The sequence below is a fragment of the Saimiri boliviensis genome, chromosome 10 (genome assembly GCF_048565385.1).
Source record: "Saimiri boliviensis isolate mSaiBol1 chromosome 10, mSaiBol1.pri, whole genome shotgun sequence".
Classification (NCBI taxonomy): Eukaryota; Metazoa; Chordata; class Mammalia; order Primates; family Cebidae; genus Saimiri; species Saimiri boliviensis.
Genome location: NC_133458.1, coordinates 73,953,304 through 73,976,426, shown reverse-complemented (window position 1 = coordinate 73,976,426; position 23,123 = coordinate 73,953,304). Strand labels below are relative to the sequence as shown.

Below are 23,123 nucleotides of genomic sequence, written 5' to 3'. Positions count from 1 at the left end.
TCGTGTCATCTGCAGACAGGGTTAGTTTGACTTCTTTTCCTATTTGGATGCCCTTTCTTTCTTTCTCTTGCCTGCTTGCTCTAGCTAAGACTTCCAATACCATGTTGAATAGGAGTGATGATGGATGGCATCTTGTCTTGTGCTGATTTTCAAGGGAAATGCTTCCAGCTTATGCCCATTCAGTATGATGTTGGCTGTGGGTTTGTCGTAGATGGCTGTTATTATTTTGAAGTATGTTCATTCCATACCTAGTTTATTGAGAGGGTTTTTTTTTTTAACATGAAGTGGTGTTGAATTTTATCAAAAGCTTTTCTGCATGTATTGAGATAATCATGTGGTTTTTGGTCTTTAGTTCTATTTATGAGACAAATCACATTTATTGATTTGCATATGTTGAACCAACCTTGCATTGCAGAGATAAAACCTACTTGATCATGGTAGAACCTACTTTGATGTTCTTCTGGATTTAGTTTGCCAGTATTTTGTTGAAAATTTTTGCATCAAGGTTCATCAAAGATATAGACCTGAAGTTTTCTTTTTTTGTTGTGTCTCTGCCAGGTTTTGGTATCAGGATGATGCTGGCTTCATGGAATTAGTTAGGAAGGGTCCCTCTGCCTCAATTTTTTTTGAATGGTTTCAAGTAGAAATGGTAGCAGCTCTGGTAGAATTCATCTATGAATCTGTCTGGTCCCGGGCTTTGATTTTTATTTTTTAATTGGTAGTCTGCTACTAATTCCATTTCAGAGCTTGTTATTGGTCTATTCAGAGATTCAGCTTCTTCCTGGCCTAGTCTTGGGATGGTGTATGTGTCCAGGAATTTATCTATTTCTATTAGATTTTCTAGCTTATGTACATAGAGGTGTGCATAATATTCTCTGATGGTTATTTGTATTACTGTGGAGTCAGTGGTAATGTCCCTTTCATTGTTTCTAATTGTGCTTATTTGGATCTTCTCTTTTTCTTTTTTATTAGTCTAGCTAGTGGAATATTTTATTAATTTTAAAAAAACAAACACCTGGATTCACTGATCTTTTGAATTTTTTTTTTTTGTGTCTCAATCTCATTTAGCTCACCTCTGATTTTGGTTATTTCTTGTCTTCTGTTAGCTTTGGGGTCAGTTTGCTCTTGGTTCTCTAGTTCTTTTAGTTGTAGATGTTAGATTATTAAATTGAGAAATTGAGATATTTCTTACTTTTTAATTTGGGGATTTAGTGCTATAAATTTTCCTCTTAACACTGCCTTATCTGTGTCCCAGAGATTCTGGTACATTGTATCTTTGTTCTTACTAGTTTCAAAGAGCTTCTTGATTTCTGCCAATTTTGTTATTTACTCAAGTCATTCAGGAGTAGGTTACTCAGTTTCCATGTAATTGTATGGTTTTGAGCAAGTCTCTTAGTCTTGATTTCTAATTTGATTGCACTGTGGTCCAAGAGAGTGGTTATTATGATTTCAGTTCTTCTTCATTTGCTGAGGAGAGTTTTTGGTCCAATTATGTGGCTGATTTTAGAGTATGCACCACGTGGTAATGAGGAAAAATATATATTCTGTTGCTTTTGGATGGAGAGGTCTGTAGATGTCTATCAGGTCCATTTGATCTATTGCTGAATTCAGGTCCTGAATATCTGTTGATTTTCTGCCCAGTGATCTGTCTAATACTGTCAGTGGGATGTTGAAGTCTCTCATTATTATTGTGTGGGAATATAAATCTCTTTGAAGGTCTCTACGGACTTGCTTTGTGATTCTCAGTGCTTGTGTGTTGAGTGCATATATATTTAGCATCGTTAGGTATTCTTGTTAAATTGAACCCTTTACCATTATGTAATGTCCTTCTTTATCATTTTTTATCTTTGTGGTTTGAAGTCTGTTTTGTCTAAAATTGAGATTGCAACTCCTGACTTTCTCTGTTTTCCATTTGCTTGGAAAGATTTTTCTCCATTTTTAATTTTGAGATGGGTCTGTTGAAGACAGCATACCAATAGATCTTGGTTCTTTATCCAGCTTGCCATGATGCCTTTTAATTGGGGAACCTGAAGCCATTTACATTCAAGACTAGTATTTGTTCCTATCCATATTTTGGCTCAAGATTAATATTTTGAATTCTATTTTTGTCATTTCAGACATCTCAGCCTAGTTCAGAATCCTTGCTGGAGAGGTGGTGTGGTCATTTGGAGGAAAGAAGGCACTCTGGCTTTTTGAGTTGTCAGAGTTCTTGGGTTGTTTCTTTCTCATCTTTGTGGGTTGATGTTTCTTCAATCTTTGAGGTTGCTGACCTTTGGGTGCTTTTTTCCTTTCATCCAGTATGGTGACCTTGAGGGTTTGGTTGTAGTATAAGATGGATTCAGCCAACTGGCTTTGGTTTTGGAAGATTTTAGGGGGCCAATGCTGAAGCTCTCAACTCCTGGACTGTGTGCTGTAACTCTGGGGGACTTGTATTGGGCCCTGATGTTGTTCTCTGAATCCTTGAGGTTAGGAATCCACTGTATGAGGGGTGAGGTGGGGAGGTGAGGTGGTTCAGATTACGTTCACTACACTCTAATGGGTAGTGTTAGCCAAAGCATTTTGTAGTGCAGTAACACTGGGATCCATCCTCATCTGCACATAACAGCAGCAGTGGCAGCAGAAGCACAATGAGGTGCATGCTTGTTGGCTGAAGCAGGGTACTAGTGGGTGCTGGAGTACCTGCTTCCGTGTGGGCATTCACCACAGTGGCAGAGGCAGCACTGCTGGGTGGGGGTAGGTGGTGTTTTCAGGCAACTGTGCATGCAGTCATGCTGGTGGTGGTGTTAGCATGGGGGTAGAGTGCTGGTGGTCACAGGACTGTGTGTTCTCTGTGTGCTGCAGGCAAGGGGAGGATCTACTATTCTTTGTGCCTAGTTTCACTCCCAGGGCAGTGTTGGCACAAGGGCAGGGCACTGGTGGGAGTAGGGCTGGCTGGCTCTGTGCCTGCCAAGACACCAACTGCAATGGTGGTGGTGGCGGAGTGGGATGGGGTGGAGTGCATTCTAACTGCAGCAGTAGCAGGGCAGGGAGCATGCACACACTGCACTGGTGGGCAGGTAAGGCAAAACCTGCTCATGCGCATGTGCTCTGGGAAAGCAATGCCCGAGCTTGCTGTGGGCCTGGGAGAACTGCAATGTAGGGAGGGAGGAGGCAGGCCCTGGGAGCCACCCCCCTGGAGCTGTCTGCCAGTCAGGCATGGTCTGCCAGTGCAGAAGCTGTGAAGTGAGCCCCCAGGGCACCTAAGGCTGCTCTGCAAGCAGGTGTGGTAAGGCTGGGTCCCTGAGAGAGGCCAGCAGACAAAGAGGTGCCAAGGTTGAACTGGCTCTATATGATGGGCAAGATCACCCTGCAGAGTTCAGATCTTACGGTTTCCCTAGGGTTTAAGACTCCTATGGGAGCAAGTTGAGCCTGGAAAAATGGGCTTCCCTGGGTGTGTTCCACTACAGCTGCTCCTGCACCAAACCCTCTAGGCTCTGCCTCAGCTGATGTGCTGTCCCTACCACTTCTCTAAGCAGCTCTTTCTGTCAACTCGAGGGTCTATGCTGGTCAAGGGGGTCTCCTCCTGCTGGGATTCTGGAGGCCTGTGGTGAGAATGGGTTGCTCCTTTCCAGTTAAATTCATCCATTTCCCTGGAGACAATGGAGCCAGGAATGAGTCCCAGTGTGTGGTAGCCTCATGCATGGTTCTTAGCTTCTTCCTCCTTCAGCCCAGCTTCTGTGTCTTCCCTCCATCTAGTCTAGGTGCGTTCCCTCTGAAGATCTGTTAGGCGTGCTCAAGTCCTCTTGGTTCCTTGGTGGCAGCCGTTCTACCTGGCTGTGTCTGGTCAGCCATCTTGCTCTCCCACCAGAATTTTTTTTAAAATATCAGGTAGAAAATTAGTTTGATTGCTTTGAGTTTTATGTAGCTCTGGACTTTTAAAATGTGAGAATGTATTTACTTACTAAAAGTGATTTGGAAAATTATGTCTTTGGTTTAATTATTGGTAATTACACTGTCATTCTCTTACCCTTGTATATTGAACTAGGTCGAGAATCAAGTTTATGTAGATCTTGAACATGTTATGAGAATCTGATTGGTATTTGTCACCTGTATTTAAAGATTAGCATTGGATTATTTCACATTGCATGCTTGTATCAAAACATCTTATGTATCCCACAAATGTATATACATACTATTTAAAAAAATAGTGCACAAACATTTTTTAAAAGATTTACAAAAATAAATGAATAAATATTAACATTGGAATATTTCACAGTTGTCAATGTGGATTGTTTCCACCAATAACCACTGCTTAATCTATATAATTAAATTTTGTAACAAAAATTTTATGATTAAGTCGTTCTTCAATTGTAGGAAGTTTTACATTATTCTATTTTTTCTTCTTTAACTTGTATTTCCATTCCACTTTTTCCCACTGGATTATTTATTTATTTAAAAAACAATTATATAAATATATAGCATCTATTCTGTGTCAGAGATTTTTAAATATAGACCTGTTTAACATACTATCTCAGCTTAGGTTTCCTGGGAACCAGATTCTAAGATGGAGACTAGGATGTAGGATATTCATTAGGGAGTACTGTTTGGATCAGCACCTGAGGATGGAAGAGGAAGAAGGGAAATTAGGCAGAGGGGGAAATTGAGCAGCTATGCAATACCAAAAAAAGGCCTCAGCCAGCCCATGGGTAACTCTGGAATTGGACTGGTCCTTCAGAGTTGTCCTGAGCTGAGGGCCAGGGCACAGGTCTTTATACTATTCCATTGATGCGGATGTGTAATTGAATGTGAACTGCGCCTTGGGAGAGGCTTGATTTTGAGTGAGGCAATTTCCTCGGGTAAGGCAGTCCCCAGAGAAAGCTAACAGCTGAGCCTGTCTGCTGGCAGCACTACCCAGAGCTGAAGGAAGAAGTCACTAATGACTGAAAAAAAAATCTGGAGGTGCATCACAGGGTCTACCACATCTTCATCACAACTTTATGAGGATAATACTATCATTTTTCCTATTTTGCAGATGAGAAAACTGAGGCACAGAGAGGTGAAATAAGTTAGGTAAGCTCGTACATTTCTTAAATGGTTGTGCTGGGATACAAACTCAGACAATCTGGCACCAGCATTCTGCTTCTAACCACTGGCTCATGCAATGGCCAATGGAAATGCCTTTTGATCTAATTATATGCTGTCATTAAAATAATCTTTTAAAGCAGGAGTTAGCAAACTTTTTGTAAAGAGCCAGATTGTAAATATTTCCAGCTCCTCAGGCTATGCTGCCTTTGTCACAGTTATTCAGTTTTGCTCTTCTAGTGCAAAGGCAGCCATAGATAGTACATAAACAAATGTCCATGGCTCTGCGCCTACAAAACTACAGAAACAGGTGGCGGGCTGGAGTAGCTTGACCCCTGTCTTAGAAAACTGTTTAAAGATAGAGGAAACACTATGGTTTACTGTTATAGGAATGGACTATTACTGAATGAAATAATTATAATGATCCTAGCCTTATTTTAAAAGGATAAGTTTTAACAGTAGATTTCGCTGTGTGGTAGGTTTCAAAGTGATCATTATTTTCTTCATTATATTTTCTGTGTTTTCTAAATTTGAATGTAATTGTTATGCACATTACAATATAAAATTTTTTTCATGAGAAAAAAACTAATGTTATGTTATTTTTAAGAGTATAATTGGAGGGATTAGAATGCTAAATTCCATAATAGACACGTTATAATCCTATACCCACAAAGTTAAGGCACAATTAAGATTCAAGCAGCATATTAGATGCTTTATTAACTGGAGCAATTTTAGCATGATGACTGCAACATGGGCAACACTAACATTTCCTGCCTTGCTCATTGCTTTTTCACAGGGTCTCTGTTTCATTTGTGGATAATTTGGTGCATTTCTTCTAATGTGCACTGAAGCACTAAAGAAGTAGCTATCAAAATTGTTCTCAAATTGGCACCATTAGTCCTAGTAAAACCACAGCCATTTTACTGCCTGATCTCTATCCCTCATTGAATAGGACTTGAGTAAATCACATTTGGGATTTTGAAACAGATGATGTGACTTCATTCTGCCAGTCTGTCTGCTCCCACAGCTACTGCCCTGCTTTAGGTCTTAATTACTCCTCACCCAGACGGTAGTCACCCCAATTGGCCTCTGGCTCCCTGGTTCCTACCCATTTTCTCTAATTCATCTTTTCTGTGAGGCCAGATTGATTCCTCTGAAGCATACATGAAGCTATCCTTTACTGAGAACCTTTCATTGGTTAACATTCCCTATAGATCAATATCCATACTCCTCAGCCTTTACTTAAGGTGTCTGTGTTGCAAGTCACAATGGTTGAGAGATGAGAAAAAAACTTGTATTTTCAATGAATCAGATTAACTTTATAATTAGACCCAAAGCAGTTATATAAACAGTTTTCTGCTGTTAGTAAAATAAAAAAAAGATTTTCAGAATAAGAATTGGAAAGTAGATGTTTATTAGACTACGAAGACAATGTGTTCAGGGCCAGGATCATTTTGAGAAAAAGACTAGGTCACAGAAAAATCAAAGCATATCTGATTGTCCTGAGTCAGTGATTTGGACTATTTCAGATGTAAGGTACAATGTGTAACTGGAAAATCTTCAGATGGATAATAGACTTGATTCACATGCTCTAAATTTTGGAACATTAGCAGCTCATTTGAGAAGCTAAGCCTGACTTTCTTGGCTAAGTATAATCATAACCCAAGTAAGCAATGAAAGAGAGAAAAAAACCCAGAAGCATAAGGAGAACCAGAATTAGAATCAGGACAGGGATGATGTGGACACACATTTACTTCCAAAGTTTTTCTTCCGAAGTCTTTTTATGACTTGTACACTATTCAGTTTTATAATTATTGTTCTATTGTTATATTTTGTCCTCTTTTTGAAAAATATTTCCAAGAATCTGCTACTTTAAACTTGAGAAGAGGGATTCAGTTTGCAACAGTGCTTAAGAGAAATCTCATGTACTAAATTAATAGATGTTAAATGTGTTAGTTATATAAATGAGGTAAGTATAGTTAATTATTTAAAGATTAGTAAATTACATGTAATGGTGACTATTTCTCTCCATGTAACATGTATAAAAGCATCTGAAACTTTTTTAAAGGGTTAGCAACATGAGATTGTCCCTACCTACTGTGGGCCAACATATTTTTCCCCAGTTGATTTCTTAATTCATACTAGAGCCATCCCACCGAATTGTTTCCAATGACTTTTCCGTAGCACTTTCCTTGTAATATGCTTTTGTTCCTTCCCCCACCCCCAACAGCCCCCAAAATGCCCTTCTCCAAGACTTAGAAAATTCAAATTTTCTAAATTTGAATGTAATTGTTATGCACATTACAATATAAAATGTTTTTTCATGAGAAAAAAACTAATGTTATGTTATTTTTAAGAGTATAATTGTCCATCCCTCAAGATACATCCCTCCAGCCCCTCCTTGAACTCTCCTGTAGCTTGAAGTAACATCTATCCCTGTCTAGACTCCTCACCATGTTGCTTTACCTCCTTTAATCCCCATCTCTTTACGAACATACACAAACACACATGCACACACAGTATTATAATACTATTACCTATTATATTACATTATATTATTGTAGTTCTACTGTGAATTCCTTGAGGATGCGATAAATTTTACAGTCATCACTGTTTCTCTCATAATTTGTTTAATCAAAAAATGAATGCATGATGAAAAATTATACAAACATATACATTCTTTTATTCCAACTGAAAATTTAAAAAAAGTTACTGTTAAAACAATATTGAATGACATATAATAAAATTCAAATATTTCTACCATGCACAATTGTTTTCATTTCTCTGTGCTCTTGCAACATTTATTCAAGTGCATACACAGCACATTTGTTTGTGTAACAGGATGTTAAAAATAGACTTTGTTACCTGTACTTTTTGCTAAAGCTCTGCTAGACTGAAACAGAACAATAGGTGGTGAATACTCCATTCCTCAGTCAGATGCTACTACCTATGCAGAGCTGGAAAATATTTTGCAACCTAAATACCCAACCGTTTCTGAGAGATATAAAGGGACTAGAAAGGGAAGAGATTTCTTTGGAGAAATTCATTTTCTGTGGGTCTCACTCCTAATCCCCTTAGGAGATATCTGGGGGTGAGAAGTAGGTGTTGTTCCACACAGAGAGCTTGATCTGTGCATCTTGGAAGGGGGAGGTGGGTAAGGAACAGGGTGAGCTGCTTTTGAGCCCATGCCTTAAAACGCAGGTACTGGGGCTGGCTGGTTCTAAAGGCCAAGAGGTGAGGTGCACCTGTGTGGAACAACCTTCACTCTCAGAGTTTGTCAGGATAGAGGATATGTGAGCCTTGCCCTGCAGATGGGATGTGGACTACAAGGGTGAGAGTCAGCTTAGAGAAATCTGTAGAATTGTCTGCCAGGACTGAGGTGACCACAGCGAGAGATGTTGGAGGTATTCTGCTGGGAACAAGACGGTGTGAGGTAGAGATTGGATTTTATATCTGCTAGAGAAGAGATCTTGCATTAGACCAGCATTAAGAGAATTTCAGATGAGCAATCCCTGGTAAAGCAGAGTCTCCAAAGAAAGCATGCAAGCTCTGCAGTGAGAAAGAGATCACCTGAATACCTTCCAAAATCAAAGCAAGGCAGTGACTTGCTAAGCACATCTTTACTGTCTTCTACCTGGAAGTGTGTGAAACTGCAATTCATGAGTTTGGGCAAGGCAGAGAGACACAAAGTGGGGAAATGGAAAAGTTGACCATGTCCCCTTTCCTACTGCAGTATTCCAGAGAAGAAACTTCAAGCTCAGAATTTTGGCTACTCCCTGAGATAAACATTTAAATTATTGGAACAAGAGAGTTTTTATAACTAAATTTGAAAGAAGTGACTTTTTATATCAAAGACCAACCCAAAGATTAATGACTGCTGCCTGTGATTTTATCCATGTGGCAAGGAAAATCCTGCCCCCCTGCCCCAATAGAAAGAGCAGTGGGGGAAAAATACAAGTTGTTTTATGATGCATCCTATGGAGTTCTGCTCTTTGGACAGAGTGGTACCATTCAACTATAATCAGGATGAGCAAACCATTTTATTAAACTAACATTTTAAATCTTTAATAAATATAATACAAACTGCAAAATAAAAATAATTTTTCAACTCTACACAAAGATGTTAATTGCATAAACAGTGAGATGTTACACAGGGCAGAAGCCTATAGTTCTTCAGGTTGTACATTAAACATCTCCATGGATGGTCAATTGCATCCTAGCTATTCTGACAGTTAGCAAGGGTTTTGAGGAAGGGGCATTTTTCTAATCTGGGGTAGAAGAAGGAATAATACCATGTATCCCAAGGAATATTCACACACAGTGTATCAATTAAGCAAGTGCTCAGACCATTAACAATACTACTATGTGATGAATGTTTATACAGTGGATTAGAAAATAAGCTTATTTCTAGAAAGTGGCTTAGTTTTCATTAATTATTACCAACATCTTGGTAATTATTTAATGGTTTAATAGTTTAAATTTCTCTCTATATATTTAACATCAGCCAAGGAAGTACATATCTATTATATTGCATCTTTGAAAGTATGCAATAAGTGTAACTGCATTGAGTATATATTGAAGAACCACAAGACAGTAAGTTTAACTGGAAGAGACTTATTTTAATTAGGAAGACACTCAATCATCTCCTGTGAGTAGCTTAAGGCTTTTATTTTGTTTTGTTTTGTTTTGTTTTCTCTCATCTGGAACAAACTAAGTTCATATTTAGAAACTAAATTCTTCTTTTGGGTGCATAGGTTTTAAAGTAAATGAGTGCCTTAGTAAATTTTACCATTTCCACTTTGTCTCCAAACACATTTAAATTCTATTCATCTGATTGAAGATCTAAGGTATTCTCTGTTTACTTTGAAATGGTTCCTTATATTAATGTGTACAAATGCTAAATTTTATTTGTTAAATACATGTCTTGTTGCCTAAGAGTTTTCCTTTCTTATAATTTAATATAAATGTCTAGGAAATAAGATTCCCATTTAATAGCTTGTAAAGAATGCTGATGTATCAGCAGTGGCCTTGACATTATTGTATACAAGTAAGATCTACACTGATGGTTAAATCAGATTGGCTAAGATTATTCATTCTAATAAAAGCACTGAATCCTTGTAGCTGAAATTAACATTGGTGTTCCTACAAGCTCTTTAAAATCTTAGTTACTGAAAATTATTGTTCCTTTTGACCTAATTTTTTCCTTACTTTGCATGTATTTGACAAGGTAGAGGTTAGGGATCAGAGAGTATATAAAGAATGAAATAAAATGTAGTAACTTTTAACTATATCCACATATATCCACTGGGAGATGGGAGTTAACACTGATAATTATTTTTAACATTCTTCTTCTGGGTTTTGAGTTAGTTGAGAAATATGCATAGCACTTAGAAACACAGGGATCAAAATATCAGCATAGTTATCAGTAAAGATGAATATGTCTCGGACCTGCAACTCAAACCAAGTACCTGTACCCATGTCTAGACTTTGGGGTTTCTCATCAGAGCATTACAGTTACAAAGGGTGTCACTCGCTGCTTCCCATCCTTGGATTCTGAATAGTAAGTGTGGAAAGGAGGAAGTCAACATGCATAGGACTTTTAACATATTAACTCCGCTAGTTCAAGAAAAATCAACTAATGGATGTTAGATCAATGGATGTTAGACTATCTTCTCCCATCATAACACTGAGGTGGGTCAGTGTTAGGGTTGCAAGATTCAGCACATACAAAAATTATAGGCTGCCAGGCTAAATTAAATTTCAGATAAGCAATGAGGGTTTTTTTTCAGCATTAGGTATATTCCAAATGTTGCATGTGACATACGTATACTAAGTATGGGATATACCTAACTCCTCCTCCTATGGGTAGGAGTGAATTAAGGGATATAAAGATACCTAAAATTACACACTAGCAGAAGTATCATGAAAAAATGAAGGCGGGGCATAGGGTTCCCATGACATGCTTTGGGGAATTTTGCAAGTTTAAGTCATCAAAATCTTTAGAAAGATAAAGTTATTTAGAAGACAATCACATAATGCTACAATATTTAAAATAGTTGTTAATTTTACAACTATTGGTGATGAATGAATACATACATTGCTGTGGGTGCTATATAAGAAGTAAAATGTAAAAAAAATCCTGCCCTTAGTGAAATATATATTATTTAATTATTATCATGTAACATAAAATATTTATTTCTCAGTTCAAAACACAGTAGGTATTGTTAGATGAATGGTACCATAAACAATGCTAGAAGAATTCAGAGTAGGAAGTGACCTTTGTGGGCTGCGTACCAGTTAAGAAGCATTAAAAAGTAGAAATTTGGCCCATTTACTATGAGTCTAGTGATAGAATGAGCTTCAAGTACAGGATAGAAAGAAATGGATGATGTCAAATGGTAACTGATGACTTGTTAATGAGTACATATACGATGTCTGCTTTGGATTTCTAGGGCTGTTTGGAGACTTATTTTGCAGGGGCTAAGGATAGAAAGAAGTTAGTGAAGTGGCAATCTGGTGGAAAATTAAAGTCTTCATGAGGAATGCTGAAAATATGAACCAGTGAGAGCTGGTGACCTAAGGAATAGAGTCCAAAATGATAAATCTATGTAACTGGCATGGTATCAACTCTGTTTCATTTATTTTTTATTTTTTGGAGACAGAGCCTCACTCTGTCACCCAGACTGGAGTGCAGTGGCATGTTCTCGGCTCATTGCAACCTCCACCTCCCGGGTTCAAGCAATTCTCCTGCATCAGCCTCCTGAGTAGCTGAGATTACTGGTGCGTGCCACCACGCCCAGTTAATTTTTGTATTTTTAGTAGAGAGAGGGTTTCACTGTGTTGCCCAGGATGTTCTCAATCTCCTGACTTCGTGATCCGCCCACATCAGCCTCCCAAAGTGCTGGGATTATAGGTGTGAGCCACTGTGCCTGCCCACCAACTCTATTTTAACTGTTGCTTAACATGTTGAAGAGTTGAAGGGTTTTCAAAGTACTTCTTACTATGAAAATTTTAAAAACATGTATATGAAGGGTAATATGACAAACATCTATATACCAACCACCCAGAATTGGAATGTTTCAGGTTTTTTTTTTTTTCCGTTTACTCAAATCATTGGAACTAGAGTTGAAGTGCCTTTTGTATCCAGTCCCCGTCCTATTCTCCTTTCTCTCTCCAGTGACAACCATTATCAGAAAATTGGTGAGTTTCTGCCTATCAAAGTTAATTATAGATTTACAACATATATATGTATTTGTAAAATAACTAACATTGTGTATGTTTTTAAATGTTATAGAAAATATCACTTTTTAATATCATTCCATAGCTTTCTTTTCTATTTAAAATTATATTTTAAAGATATATAAAGGTTACAAGATGTACTTGTTGAATAAATAAATCAATGTTGCTACGCCCCAAGTTATTTATCCAACCTACTGATGAACATTTAGGTTATTTCCAACATTTTATTATAATAAACATTCTTGTCTATGTATTTGAACAAATGTTCTAGAATTTCTCTAGGATATATTTTTAGAAGTGAAAAAAATGCACACTTTTATTTTTAACAAATATTGCCAAATTGCTTTGTAATGCAGTTTTACCAAATCACCCTCCCACCATGTGTCCCATTTCCTGACATTCTTGCTAACCCTTTGTAACTCTCTTTAAATTTGTCAGTCTAATGAGAAACCTATGATATCTCAGCGTTTTTAGTTTGCATTTCGTGAATACTAATGAGCATAAACAATTTTTCATGTGATTATTGGCCATTCTTATTTCCCTTCTAAAACACTGCCTGTTCATATCCTATTTTTTTCTTTTTCTTTTTTTCTTTTTGCTTATATGTTCTGGATAGTGATCCTATATATTACAAACATGTTGTAGTGTCGTCTTTTAAGTTGTTTTTGAAATTACAAAACATTTATGGATTTCTACTGTTTATAAAGCTCTTTTGATACTCACCCTGACACTGAGAGAGGTGTTATTTTTGTTGTTGATTCGGCTGCTGCTGTTACTATCCTTATATTTATTGGGCTCCTCCTCATAGTCTTCACTTCACAGATGTGGAAACTGAGGCTTTCAGAAGTTACAGGTCCAGCATCAAAAATTGGCAAAACCGATTCTCAGACCTGTGTGCTGTACTCTTTTAAGTGGCAAGAGGGAACCACATAGCATGGAAGTTAGGTATAGTCTCTGGTGTGCTGAAGATGGCTCATGTCACCTTGTGAGTGTCAACTGCTAAATTTCCAGAAATTTTGTGAGCCAGTTGTTAACCACACATATTATTAAACGTTGCATTATATATTTATCTTACAAATAAATCAATTACATTAAAAACAACAGTAATAAATACTCGAAACTCATTACTTCCTAATTATTATACTAAATCTTACTATTGTATATGTAGTTGAAGTTGTTTGCATTCATGGCAACTAGATGATGGAAATCCTGCATAGTGCTATGCTGCTATATATTTGAGTTTCTCTTTCCAATTCTGTGTTCAGTAATGTCACATTAGTAATTTGAAATCTGATATAGTAGGACTTTTTACACAATACACATCTGCTACAAATTAGGGCTTGAATTACTATTTTATTTATTGTCTAGACCAAAGAAAGTGATGGAGAAAACAGTAAGGCAGATTAAACTCAAAAGTGTATTATATCTGTAACAGTTGAGTAAGAAAAAAACTAAGAAAATGTTTCAGTATTTGAAAAGTATTATCTTATTCAGCTGCAAAGTTGCTTATATCAATGACAAACAAATGAAGTTTCAATGCACATCCACCTTTTTCTTTGTTTCACTTTTGTCTTACTTGTTAAAGAAGAGGAAAATGTCAACCAACATTCTTGTTGGAACTACACTCATTCATGAATTGCAACCATAGATTGGCTAAGGATATAAGAATTTGGTCAAAAGTCAATGAAAGCATTCTCTAAGAGTCAATTTGCTATATAACATTTATAATAGAGAATATTGTATATTTTGATATTATTTGAAAATTGTATACGATACATTCTTTATATCAATAACATTTCTAATAAACTTATGTACATATATGTGTATACTTACACTTTTTTCTCCCAGAGAGACAGTAATTAAATACTTTTCAGCAGGCTACTGGGTACCCTTTTTCTCCTTCATTTCTTCCACTCTCCTAGGCCAATTAGGTACTAAGTTCTTTGATTTTGCCTCTTAGTATTTTTTAGACTTTTTCACTTTGCATTCTCATTGCTGGCAGTTGAGAGCCTTATCCCTCATTAATGTCGTAGTAAATTTCTTAGTAGATGTTAGCCTCCAAGCTTGTTTTCCTGTCATTATTCATACAGCAATCAGAGTGATTTTCCTAACATGAAAATGTGATCATGTCACACTCCTGCTTAAAATTGTTCAGTGGCTCTCATTGCTTTCAAGATAAAGTTTTACCCCTTTAACATGGCATAAAAGAAACCACTGTTTATTCTTTGCTCCTGCACTTCCAACTTGCATATCATAGTCTGGGCTGGGTACCCTCTGTGTAAGTCTCTTTTATAGATGTTATCACACTATATTGCTGTTGCTCTATTTGGCCTAATATTTTGTTATGAAAAATTTCAAACATGTGGAAAAGTTAACAGAATTATACAGCAAACCCATTACTCGCCACCTAGATTTCACAATTGATATTTATAATGAACATATTTGCTCCGTTGCATAATCTACCCATCTACCCATTCTTCTATCCATCTCCTTTCTTTATGATGCATTTCAAGGTTAGTTGCAGACACTGGTACATGTTGTTCCCAAACCCTTCAGCATGATATTGTCAACTAGAGTTAGATATTTGATTACTGATTTTTTTTTTTGGATAAAACTTGCCATTGCTCTTTACTTGCTTATTTTTTTTCACTGGGTTGAAGTGACTGGGTCTATTTTCTATCTAATGCCTCACATACAGTAGAAACTAGGTTAATGTTAGTTAAGTGAATGAGTTTTGGATTTCATCAGATGTTACTTAGATAGCTTCTTGATCCTATATAAGAGTAGTTTTATTACTCTTTGGTTCCTCTCCTCATTCTTCTGCCCAGAAAAGCTGTAGAAAGCAACATATTCCACCTGTTCAGCATTACAGATGATTACAAATTTTAATCTGTTAACAATAGTTGACAAACTCTCACACTATGTGTTTCTACAAAGTCCCACAAGGTGGTGCCCAAATATCTTTTTTCAAACAACAGTCCCTCAAGACCCATGGAGAGTTCTCACTAAATTGTGTTAGTATTTGACATTTCTGAATTTGGTCAATTATCATAACAGAAAATACGTAATTAAGTAAAAGTTAATCAACATTAACATAAAATTGTATATGTGCAATTTCAAAATCCATACTTCTGGATATAAACAAGGAATAATGATAATAGGTACCTTATATCTGTGTAGAATTTAATATTATTAAAAGGTTTTTCATATCCCCAAATAAGAAAAAAATTCACGTCAAGTCCCTTTACTGTAAACTTTGTCCATGAATAATTTACCCTTAGTATAGAATTTATAAGGGCAGAAGAAGAAAAACTGTTGTACAGGAGGAGCTATAAAATGTAGATGAAATGAAAAAAACAGACGACCTTATTACCTTAATTGGGAACAAGGTGGTATAAACCAGCATTGTAATGGCTTAATATAATATGGGATAATAGTTACTGAATGCTCTTAAAACACTTTTATTCAAGAAATTTGAGAGAGTTAATCTTAAAACTTTTTTTTGGATATTCTTATTAAATCTCAAATACACTGACCAGAAAACCCAAGTGGATCTTGCATTTCTGCAACTTATTCTTCATGCAAATGATGATATCTACCTATATTACTGGCTAAATTTTGATCAGGGATCAAAAACATGGGTTGCCAATCAGTGAAGGAGCTGTAACAATCCCCAGCTACTCAGATAAACCTGTCCAAACCTGGAGGAGAAAGTTTTTCAACCCAGAGTTTGAAGAGATGATGTTCATTGCCTTTGATGGCTCAGGCATTAAGATTTACACAGTGAGAGGTGAGACTCTTTAACATGCTGGAACTTAGCCCATGATGATTTTTTCTGAGCCGTTTGCCATTAAAGTTAAATCCTTAATATAAATTATTAGCCATCCAGCCTCCCTTTTCTCCTGCTCAAGCATGAACCTGGATAGTGCAAAGGCCTAAAAATTTTCTAAGGCATTTAGAGATAATGAAAGATAGCCACTTGATACACAAAGTCCTAAACTTTATTCCCTCAGTGATTAATGATTTGACCTTTGGGTGGGTCTTAATAACTGTCCTCTATTTTGTCAACTGTGAAACGGCAGAATTAAATAAAAGTGGCTTCTAAGTTTCCTTCCAATTCAGAGATTTGACACTATTGTTTGTCCCCAATGCAAGAAAAGTTTAAGTACCAATCAGTGGGTAATCAAAGAATTCACCAAGATATAAAACAACACTGTCTAATACCTGAAAGTAAAATGAACTAAGTGAAAAGTAGAAATATTTCTCCATTTAAAGCAGGGTTTAGTCAACTTGTAAATAGATCTGATCTTTCTCTTTTTGTTGGCTCTGCATGAAAAAGTTAAAACTGGTCTATCTACTGACCGAAGAAAATAATTAAAGAAAAATCTTGAACGTTCAAACCTATGATAGGACTAGATAGTTCTACTTTCAGATATTTCTTAGGAAAAAAATTGTAAAATTTCCCAGATGGGACCCTGATTTTTTTGGTCTAAAATAATTGATTTTAGTAAGGAATAAACAATATTGAAAGAAGACATATTAATATTGAAGAAACATTTTAGAGAAAGAGATTAATAGCCATTAGATTGGTATAATGGGAATTTAGCCTGTCACTGTAGCCTATGAGGCACTGTGTGTTGCAGATGTGACACAATTATTCAAGCTGGGGATTGAATGACAAATAATGAAGCAAGACCTCTTAGGGAGTAAACAATATGAAAGATAATTGAGTCCATATTGCTGTACACCAAAACTGCTCTAAACAATAAAGTTTATTAAATAATAGTAACACTTGAAAAATAATAGAGAATGTGAAAGGATCAACTCAATCAGAATTTGGTGAGGGAAAGGGGACTGAAGTCACATTGTTCCAGATTTAAGCAATACCACATCCTATATTTTATTATCAGTGTTAGTTTTTATTTCCTTATTGTCTTTGAATTCTTTTACTCTTTCCCTTTGTTGACAAGTAAGACCAATACAGTTTTGGTGTTTGCTGTGGTTTGGATATTTGTCCCCTCCAAACCTCATACTGAAATTTCATCCTCATTGTTGATAATGGGCTTGATGGGAAACATTTGGGTCATGTGGGTGGATCCCTTATGAATGACTTGGTGCCATCCTTGAGGTAATGAGTGAGTTTTCTGCGTATTAGTTTCTGGGGGAGCTGATTGTTTAAAAGAGCCTGGCACCTCTCTCCCTCTCTTACCATATGATCTGCACACGCTGGCCCCCTTTCACCTTTTGCCATGAGTAGAAGCAGCCAAAGGCCCTCACCAGAGGCAGATGCTGGTGTTATGCTTCTTGCACAGCCTGCAGAATTGTGAGCCAAATAAACCTCTTTTCTTTATAGATTACTTAGCCTTAAATATTCCTTTATAGCAACACAAAATGAACTGAGACACTATTCCTCTAATTACTGATAAAGGAGTTGAGATAATGCCTAAGTCATATTCTGGGTCCAAGGATAATGAATCCCAGAGATTTCAGAGCTTGGGACAAGTGTTAGAAATTCTACTATATCAGTCTTTTCTACTGAAAAAAAAAAAGAAAAAGAAAAAGAAAAAAAGAAAAAAGGACCTTCAAAAACAAATTTCTTCAAATTATGTACAAAGGTCATTAATTTCTTCCTTGTTAGATGGTAATTTTATTTTTCTACTCTAGATCAGCAGTGTGGGAGGTGACTAAAATTGAGAGAAGCTTGTGAAACTATACTATGTCTTCATCTTGGTCCAGATGTATAACTTTGATTTGTTACCAGCCTTTTTTTGTATGTGCGTATCTATGACTTCATGCAGATAAAATTCTCCGAACTATATAAGTCCTAACAGACTTGTCTCTTTTTAAATGATTCTAGGACCCCCAAATGCCATCACTACTGAAATGAAGATGTTGGCACTGGTACTAGAATCAATAAACAAAATGCAGATCCTACTATGGTAGCATATTACAATAATTTGAAAAATGTTGAAAAAAGATTTTCATCTAGCAGAGCTTTGGAGAAGAGCAATTTATTTTATCATAGACCCCATGTGATTGATAAACACTAAAAATTACTTCTAATAATCATAATTTAACAAATATGAGTGCTTACTCTGGGCTTTTTATAGTAGTAACAATAAAAATAGTGTGCTATATTTCTTCTTTATGACAAAACAACTGTCAGAAGGGCATGGGCTCCACGTTGCCTTTTTCTAGTCGTTATGTTTTCCATGTGCTCTTATTTGGTCTGCTGTATGTCCTATAGTATGCTAATTCAAGACCATCTGTTGGGATTAGGATTGCAGTGGTGCATTGTTTCTCTGGGTGCAAAAGTAAATGCCTTTTATAGATTGACAAAATGAAGATTTTATTTTGCATTGTCTTCCCAATCAATTTAGTGCTGATTTTCACACTTGGTAATGAGAGGTGGAAAATCTTTGGTTTGAGTTACCCTATTTAATGTTGGAGAATGAAAGAGAATGAATGAGTAAATTGGACTTCAAGCTCCCACCAACTTTAATCAAAACAGCTCCAAAGCACAAGGGCTTTAGTTCATTTTCCTCATCCAGGAATCACCTGTTTGCTTCTTAGTGGCATTATTATTCTGCAAGTTGTTAACCTGCCTCAGGTTAACAGCTAAAAGAGAGTTGACTTTCTGAAAATATGCTACTTCCTTGTCTCTTGATTCTTATCTCACAAAAGTAAAAAGTGTGACTAACATCCACAGGCTATCAGGTAAATACATTGTTGTTCCCTAAGAAATTCCACTGTTATTTCTGCATTATATCCACTGTTTCTTCTTTCAGTTACTGAAGCCTCACAAAACTTCCTCAGTTCCTCAAAACCTGCATTGTGATGAGACAATGAAAACACAGGCATTCATATGGATACTTAATGATGCAGTAGTTGTTTTAAGTGAGGCTTACAGGTCATTAGAAACCTGAGTTGAAAGTTCATTTTGCCATTCTCTAGTGTTAGTATGATAGTGGACAAGTTACTGAACCCCTTTGTGCCTCTTTCTCAGAAAAATTTAGAAGGGGTCCTGGAATAACGTCTTGTTCAATGTCATTTTGTTTTAACATTGATGAGAAAAAGAAATCAATTCCTGGGCCAGGCTCACTGTTTGTGTGGAGTTGACATGTTTTCCCCATGTCTGTGTGAGTTTTCTCCAGGTTCTGGGGTTTCCTCCCACATCCCAAAGCTTTGCCCATTAGGTGCATTAGTGTGTCCACATGGTTCCTGTCTGAGAGAGTGGGTGTGTGGGTGCATGTCCTGTGATGGAATTGCCTCCTGTCCAGGGCTGGTTCCCATCTTGCACCCTCAGCTGGTGGGATGCGATCTGGTCAACTGTAACCCTGAACTGGAATATATAGGTAAATAGTTATCTTGTTTTTATCAATCTTTTATAAATGTATGTATAGCTTAGATTTATTTCAATGTTTAATATTAGAAGCACTTTGAGTCTTTATTTAGAAGTTTAGTAATGTTTTTGTGACTAAAAGTATGCCATAGGAGCTTAACTCTTACTTATGTCAATCAGCTCATGGGAAAATTGACTTCATTATATATTGTTTCACTTTATGTCACAGTTTCCAAGAACCTACAGAGGACGTTAAATGAGGACTTACTGTGTATAGATGGTTGTGCTTTTGACGGGCTAAATTAGCTAGTGTGTGTGAAGTATGCAGCACAGTGCCTAGCACCTGGTAAGTGTCTATAAATTGGAGGCTATTATTGCTGTAATAAGGAAATCTCTATGCATTAAAATGCCTTAGAAAGCTTATTTTAAATAATTGTAATATGAACGTATATGTGGCTTTCTTGGATGATCTTGCTATTCTGTATTTCAGCGGAAGTCCAGAAAGAAGCCTGCCTGTTAGCTGTCTAGGGGTCAAGGGGCTTTTTGACAGTATATATTGTGCGACCCGCAGAGACCCTTCCCAAAGCAAATGAGAGCGAGGAGTTGTTAAGCCGAGTCCAGGTTTATTGGGATCTGCGGGCAACCCAGGCGGGAGGGGAGCTGAGCTGCACTCAGCAGCTGCCGGAGAGGGTTTTTATAGGGGCGGCGGCCTGTTTAGGCGTGGTGTTGCGGAGTGATTGGTGGAAGGGAGAGCAGAGGAGGGTTTTCTGCGTGCCAGAAGGGGATTGGTCACCTCTTGGCGGGCTTAGGTTTGAATTTTATTGGCTGTCTTGTTTCTAGGCAGACTACTGCAACTGCCAAGGGGTGGGGGATGGGGGTTGACTTTAGGTTTGGCGGGTTAAGGCTGAGCAGTGATTGGTCGCCCTGCGCTACCAGGCAGAATAGGGTCTGCAGGCGGACTCCAGGAAGTGAGGGACAAAATGGAGGACTGTGGGTTTTTCTACCAAACACATATTACACTGATAAACGCTGACTTAATATGGGCTGTAACCACAAGGTAGAAAACAGGGAAAAAGAAAGTGGAACAACCACAGTAACCTCCTTTCCCGGTTAGAGACCAAAATATTAACTGCTGTAAACCTCTCATGTTACAGTTTGAACAAATCTTGATAAAAATTAAATCCACTCCCTCATTTCACAAATGGTAAACTGAAGCCCCCATAAGAGTTAGGGGCAGAACTATGACTATACTCAGATCATTCTTTCCCTGTACTTTATATATACCTTTTATTATAAAAAATTTCAAAAATCACAGAAATACAAAGACTAGAACAATTCACATCTGTGTACTCATCATCCAGCTTTAATAACAACCAACCTGTTACCTCTCTTAAAAAACCAGCTTTGAATCTGAATCTAGCGTCATTTATACTCCTTCACAGAGCTGTTCATAACCAGTATCTTAGAGCACATCCCCCAGGCAAAGAAATGTAGCAATAAAAAGTGAAGGACATACCGTGAGAAACAAAGGCAGGTTATCAACAAATGCCTAAAAGGTAGAAAGTTCTCTCAAGTTGTTCCTACAGTAGTCTGGAAAACACAGTCTTGTTCTGAAAGGATGCTGTTCCTTTAAATTGCTTACTGATCCCACCCAGATCTTGCATCCTGGCCAAATGCCTGACCACTCTTGCTTTAACTTAGTCTAATAAACATGAATAAAAGATTGCAGAACATCCTAAAGCAAAGACACTTTTATTTCCCACAGAACAGAAAAATATCAAATAGCTAACTTCACCCCCAACCATAGTCCTTGCTGTTGGCATTTACTCAACTAGTCTTTACTCAACTAGTCCTGTTTGACAAACTTTATAAGGTAAGACATAACGGCTTTATTTTAGTCACTTGAAATCAGATAGGACCATCAAGAAATTGTGGAAGACTAAATGATTTACATACTTTTTAGGTGAAGAAAACCTGTCAAAAGTTTTTATTCTCTGCTTTTCAAATCATTATTAGAGAAATATTAACATTGTTAAAATGTAGAAATTTAAAATTTAAAAAGTTATTTTGAAATTGATTTTTAATTTGCAGTCTTCTAAATAGTATGACAATGATGTTAATATATTTTAGGACGTCTTTTTCTTAATTTGGAACAGGTGTTTACAACTCAGAGTTAGTTATACAATACTTTATAACTTGGCTAGTTTGTCAATTTGAATAAATTCTTCATTAAATCATTTTATATTTGTGTAGAAACAAATGAGATGCAAACATTGTAACTAAAGTTGGTAAACTCTGCTGAAAGATCATTTTATTTTTGAAAAATCACAAAAAAATAAAGTATTTTGGATTTATTGATTCTGATATTTACCCAAAATAAATTTTAGGCCAAAAAGTAAAAATATGGTATTTGATTATAAATTATAATTGTTTCTGCATTTATAAAATTTAACCTATAGTAAACACAGAGGTTCACATTTCTTTCACTTAACTAATGGCATTTTTTCCTCTGAAACATATTTTGCTTGTATGTGACATCAAAAAGAGAGAAAGGTAGGAATTATTAAAAACAGAGGCAAAATAAAACATGATTAAAAAGTGATTAGAAATGAGTGGGCTTTCAAGATGCCAAATTAATAGAGGAGAAAGGTATTTCAGGAAAGCAGTAGAATTAACAAACTAGATAAACAAAACTAGAGAGGTATGCAAATGTCCTCTGGCTACAATAGGGAAACAGAAAGAAATAAGACTTTGGTTTGGGAGGGCTAGATTAAAAATGTCAGAGCAAATGAGACTAAAATATGACATTGTGATTATTGTCAATAGAAAAGTTAGTTTGTGAATATCATATATACAGGGGTCAGGTATGAATTCATGATTATATGCCAAGAAAACAGTATGAGCAGGTGCTTAGTTTTGGGAAAAGATAAATCTTTATTTAAGGCCAGTATTTCTAAAACTTTACATGAAGTGTTTTGAAGAGTTGCTTGATTATATTGCTTAAAAAATCTTGCTTGGTTCTCAATGGAATTCAATTCTCAGTCTCTTATTTCCAGAACTTCTGAGATGTCCCTTATGGTATGAACTCAACCAAAGAGAAAAGTCATATGTAATACCATGGCCACAGTGATATTCCCTTACCCCTCTAAAAATACAATAACAGCTGTGTTTTTCACATAGCCTTATGGTTACACTAACTTTCAGACTTTAAGTTGTACATCATTTATTCTTTTCTTGATTAGCAAAGGGATAACTTGAGGAGAGATGGCCTTTGTGTGTTCTGTTTTCTTAGCACACCTCTTGGTTTTGTTTTGTTTTGTTTTTTAAATACCCAGCTGTCTTTACATCTTAGTATACCTTGTCTGAGCATCAGTTGGCATTTGGCCAGTTGCAACCCAAGATGTTTGATCATACCTATCCAAAATTCTTTTAATAAACATCCGGCTGGATGATGCTATGTGAGGAGCAGACTATGGCATGA

The 23,123-nt window shown here is 36.6% G+C and overlaps 1 protein-coding gene across 12 annotated transcripts in view; it reads left to right on the top strand.

Annotated features, from left to right (window-relative positions):
* Window positions 1-23,123, top strand: part of COL28A1 (collagen type XXVIII alpha 1 chain) — a 191,470-nt gene that overhangs the window by 6,793 nt on the left and 161,554 nt on the right. For 4 of the 12 annotated variants that reach the window (XM_074379489.1, XM_074379485.1, XM_074379487.1 and 1 more), the window contains one exon: window positions 19,872-19,988. The exons of 5 other annotated variants lie outside the window; for them this stretch is intronic. The gene's annotated coding sequence lies outside the window, so the exon portion shown is untranslated. Of the gene's footprint in view, window positions 1-5,011; window positions 5,050-19,871; window positions 19,989-20,336; window positions 21,516-23,123 lie in introns of those variants that run through there. 3 more of the 12 variants (XM_074379488.1, XM_074379490.1, XM_074379492.1) reach the window with 3 other exon arrangements.